The sequence below is a fragment of the Garra rufa genome, chromosome 14 (assembly GCF_049309525.1).
Source record: "Garra rufa chromosome 14, GarRuf1.0, whole genome shotgun sequence".
NCBI lineage: Eukaryota > Metazoa > Chordata > Actinopteri > Cypriniformes > Cyprinidae > Garra > Garra rufa.
The window spans coordinates 34,817,423-34,823,422 of NC_133374.1; positions in this window are offsets into that span (position 1 = coordinate 34,817,423).

Here is a 6,000-nt window from a genome sequence, read left to right on the forward strand (position 1 = left end):
AACTTTATATTACAATTAATTGTTTCTGTATTTTATCAATGTATTTAGTTTTGTTTGTTTTATCAATTTTATGGCCATTGATGAATGTTGTATTTTGTAAATAAATAGTTAAATAATAATAAAACTAAAATCTATGTTGCTGCATAGTACACAGTATAATGTTTCAATAATAATATAAACATATATTTGTTTGCATGACACAGGTCATTGGAAATGTTTCTTTTCTGTGACTTACTTTTTTTGTACAGGACTATATAACAGCTATGCATCACACACATTATCCATAGACTTGTTAGCAAAACACATGCTAATATATTTTTACCCAGTCTGTACTGTAAATAACATCATATGAATTACATTTCATAAAAGCAGCCTGCAAACAGGCTTTATCTCATCACTGCAACCAGATAAGCAAAAGCTTAGAGTATGTTGTAGAACACTCTCTCTCTCTCTCTCTCTCTCTCTCTCTTTAGTCTGTTCCCTTGATCAATGAGCAAGTGCCAGAGCCACAACTATTAATCAGGGCCTATCGGCTATCTGTCTACCACAACAACCAATCACAGCGCCCCGACAGCTACTCCATAACAAATGGAGCAGGGCGGCAGGCGGAGGGGAGGGGTGAAGCCATACTTTATCTGATCTTAGCCAGGTCACAGCACAACGACACTTACAGATGACTACAGATGCTGATTGAAAACACACATGCAGTCTGAAACAAAAGTACACACACTTGTGTAAACAGGGATGCCATGCATTGTACAAATACGTGGCGCAGACATGTCCCGTGTCAGAAAAGATCTGCTTGTGAAATTAAGTCCTATTACAGTGGGAACAGATTTGAAATGCATCCTTATCATGGAACAGTTTGGTAGGATGCTATCTCAAAGAGAATTTTTAAGATTAGATTAAGTTTTAAGATTATTAATCGTAAATACAGGATTGAGGGTTAGACAGTTGCATTTGGCCTATTTGATTGCTGCACTAAGAACCAAAAAGTCTATTAGACAAGTCAGTCAGACTGAAGTTTTGTCAGAAATATTGATGTTAGGTTACGGATTTAGACAAATAGTATGTATGGTAAAAAATACGTTGGCTTTGTTAAGTCTGCATAATTAAAATTAATTTAAACAATGTTAGCACATCTTGAAATTATACCGTATTCAGCAAATTTTCCCCTATCTGACTGACGTGAATCATTGTATTGTATTGTATTGTATAACATTTTTGGAGTTCACCCTGTTTTAACCCCATTTTTAACCCCTTCTCAAAGACAGTTCCCAGGTCAGCAGGACCATCAGTAACTAAACCGAAAAATAGTAATATCTAAAATCACATTTTTTAGTTATTTCAAAAATATTGTTTAACATCACTGAACCAACTTTTATACATCACTATATACCAACAAATCTACTTTTATGGGTTATGTCATGCATATAATAGATCTTTAAACTAATAGTATCAGTTTACCACATATTAAATTATACACAGTAAAAAACGACTGTGAATTTACTGATAAAAGAATGTAAAAAAAATGTAAAAACCTGTTAAATGGTTAAGGGTAGGTTCCTCTACTACACTGTAAAACAATTCTGTAAAATTTACGGTAAAAAAAAGCCAAGCTGTGGTGGCCAGAAGTACCGTCAAAAATACGGTAGCAACGTTTTAGGTTTTACAGTTTTAACTTTAAATTTACACTTAAATACCGTAACTTCATTAACTGATATAATGTTAATATACCAACGTATTGAAGTACTGAAATCTGTTTTGTATCTATGTAACACCAAAAGCACCAAAGCCACCAAAAGCAGGTGGTAATGAGAAAATCAATGATGAACCAAAGCCCATCACAAGCAACCTTTAAATACTAACATAATGTATCTCACAAAAGTGAGTACACCCCTCACATTTAAGCAACCATTTCAGTATTTCTTCTCAAGGGACAATACTATAGAAATGAAACTTGGATATATTCTAGAGTAGTCAACGTGCAGCTTGTATAGCAGTATAGATTTAGTGTCCCCTGAAAATTATTTAACATACAGCTATTATCGTTAAAATAGCTGGCAACGAAAGTGAGTACACCCTAAGTGAACTTGTCCAAAGTGTCAATATGTTGTGTTAGCACCATCGTTATCTGACACTGCCTTAATCATCCTGGGCATGGAATTGACCAGAGCTGCACAGCAACATGGAACTTTTGCATTACTGACACACTATTGTCCTATTGTAATACTGTAAAGTTGCTTTGATACAACTTGTATTGTTAAAAGTGCTGTATAAATAATCTTGACTTGACTTGACACAGCTTGTTGCGGAGATCCTCTTTCACTCCTCACAGAGCTGCTGGACATTAGACACATGGTGCTTCTCCACCTTACGCTTGAGGATGCTTAATAGGGTTTAGATCTGGAGACATACTTGGCCACCCCATCACCTTCACCTTCAGATTCCTCGGCAAGGCAGTCGTCATCTTAGTGGTGTGTTTGGGGTCGTTATCATGTTGGAAAACTGCAGTTGGGCCTAGTTTCTGGAGGAAAGGCATTATGTTCTGCTTCAGAATGTACAGTACACAATATAATCCATGTTTCCCTCAATGAACTGCAGCTTCCCAGTACCAGCAGCACTCATGCAGCCCCAGATCATGATGCTACCACCACCATGCTTGACTGTAGGCAAGACACCATTTTCTTGGTACTCCTCAGCAGGGCATCGCCACACATGCCAGACACCATCTAAGCCAAACAGGTTTATCTTATAGTCTCATCAGACCACAGGACATGTTTCCAGTAATTCATGTTCATGGACAGGTTGTCTTCAGCAAACTGTTTGCAGGCTTTCTTGGGAGCCAGCTTCAGAAGAGACTTCCTTCTGGGAGGACGCCTTTGCAAACCAACTTGTTGCATAGTGCAGCATATGGTCTGAGCACTGACAAGCAGACCTTCTACTTCTGCAACCTTTAAAGCAATTCTAGAAGCACTCATGCATATGTTTTTTTAGGCCAGAATCTGCACCTGATACACAAAACGAGTGCTCAACTTCGCTGATCGACCCTTGCAAGGCTTATTCCGAATAGAACCCATCTTGGAAAACCTCTGTATGACCCTGAACTCGGTTTCAGGGTGTTACTGAACCTCTAATAGCCTTGGCCATCTTTGTGGAGAGCAACAATTCTAATTCTCAAATCCTCAGAGAGTTCTTCACCATGAGATGCCATGTTGAACATCCAGTGGTCAGTATGAGAGAATTGTACTTAAAAATTGTACTTTGTACCAAATTTTAACTGCTCTAATACAAGATACACCACTTTGTATGGTCCTGTCAGGCAGACAAAATATAAACATGATAAATAGGACATGTGGCTTTGCATGGTTAAACAACATACTGCTGTTATCACTTGTACTCACTTTTGTTGCCAGCTGTTTTGACAATAACGGCTGTATGTTCAGTTATTTTTTTAGAGGACTGTAAATCTATACTGCTATACAAGCTGCACATTGACTACTCTAAAATACATACAAGTTTCATTTCTATAGTATTGTCCCTTGAGAAGATATACTAAAATGGTTGCTGAAATGTGAGGGGTGTACTCACTTTTGTGAGATACTGTATATAGAAGGTGCATAGTGCCATTCACACAAACACTAAACACCATCATGGTAACAAATAATGCAATACATTAATTTACCACCATTAGATGTAACATACAACCCTAATGTACAAAACTGATTCACTGTAAATTTTATGTTCTTTTATATTGTTACGGTATACAACTGTAAAATTACATACAATGTTCAATACGGTTTTCCACCGTACTGCACACTGTTCTACAAAACTAGTGTACTTGCATACCAGAGCCTTTGTTATTGTTTCAGAAAATATACATTTGCTGTTGTAATTACAATATGTCTGTTGATTAAAGTGGAAAGTTAAAAGTGTTGACATCAGAATAGCGATTTAGAAAAAAATAATAAAAACCACACCTGCCCCTTTTTTGGCTGGCAACTTCAAACACTGCAGCCATATTTCAAACCCCTCCTCAAATTACAACTGTTCCCAGGTCAGCAGGTCCTTCAGAAACTGCCGCTCTCATACTGTACGGACTGATCTGGATCCTATTACCCATCAGCGTATACTCATAAACTCACACGGTAAAACACTATGCACAAAGACTAGAGTTTGTGTGCTGCTCTTCCTTCACATACAGCAAAAACATGAAATTCAGTCCAATCAGCAAGCGGTAAACCAGTCATTCATCATAACACCTCTGCAACAGTCTGTCAGTGCCTGATGCAAAGCAGACATTCCATTAGATTTATCGAGCACTTGGCTTAGCGTTCCTCCCTTGGCCTTCTCTCTTACCTCCCTCTGTCCTTCTCCACATCTGTCCATCCATCATCTTGGTGGCCAGCGGAAGAGTATTAATCCCTCCACCCCATCCTTCACTTCTCTGGACTGATGAGAGGGAGAGCAGGAAATGGGAGAACCTTGCATTTTTCATAACATTTTTGTAACACTGGAAAAGAAAAACTGTATTGCATTACAACTTATGCACATACGTTTACACGCTGCTCTGGGTTCAATGCAGGTGTGTGTTTAGCTGGTTAGCTGGTGGTTTTCTGAGGGCATATCATAAGATCTGCAAAAAGTTCTTCAACTATATCAAGACATACTATCATACCCAATGAAACGATGCCATGCATTTGGCACTTGAGTAAAAATATAGCTAAAAGTAGCTAAATGCAATGCATTTAATGCATTTTGAATGTGTGGAAGTTTAACTGAGATGTCAGTACAACACGATGTCATCAGTGACTTATGGAAAGAGTTGCGTTTGAGGCACTTTAAGTACATACTACTTGCAAAGTAGACCAGGATTTATGCTGACAATCAGGGTTTACATCCTGATGTTTACACAGTCAAAAGTTTTCATACACCTTGCAGAATCTGCAAAAAGTTAATTATTTTACCAAAATAAAAGGATCATACAAAATGCATGTTATTTTTTATTTAGTACTGATCTGAATAAAATATTTCACATAAACAATGTTAACATATATTATCCACAAGAGAAAATAATAGTTAAATTTATAAAAATGACCCTGTTTAAAAATTTACATACACTTGATTCTTAATACTGTGTTGTTACCTGAATGATCCACAGCTGTGTTTTTTTTTTTTGTTTAGTGATAGTTGTTCATGAGTCCCTTGTTTGTCCTGAACATTTAAACTGCCTGCTGTTCTTCAGAGAAATCCTTCAGGTCCCACAAATTCTTTAGTTTTTCAGCATTTTTGTGTATTTGAACCCTTTCCAACAATGACTGTATGATTTTGAAGTCCATCTTTTCACACTGAGGACAACTGAGGGACTCATATGCAACTATTACAGAAGGTTCAAAATGCTCACTGATGGTCCAGAAAGAAAAACAATGCATTAAGAGCCAGGGGTGAAAACTTTTTGAATTTGAAGATCAGGGTAAATTTATTCTTCTGGGAAACATGTACAAATATTCTGTAGCTGAAGGGCAGTATTAAATGAAAAAATATGATATTTAGGCAAAATAAGAAACCCTAACCCTAACCCTAACATTTATACATCTTCATTCTGTTCAAAAGTTTACACCCTGGCTGTTTCCTTCTGGAGGATCAGTTGCATATGTGTCCCTCAGTTGTCCTAAATGTGAAAAAAGTCATAATCAGATCTCACAATCATTCAGTCAAAGAGGGTTCAAATACACAAAAATGCTGAAAAATCAAATAATTTTTGGGACCTGTAGGATTTTCTTAAGAACAGTAGGCAGTTTAATTGTTCAGGACACACAAGAGACTCATGAACAACAACAAAAAAACACAGTTGTGGATCAAGTAGTTCCTTAATTTATAGCATTATTCATGATATTGATACCATATTGAAATGTATTAGTTACAATGATTTTATAACAGTTACCATTATGTTTATAAAATTAGCCCATTCAAACGATTGATTCGTAATGTTTTGTTACC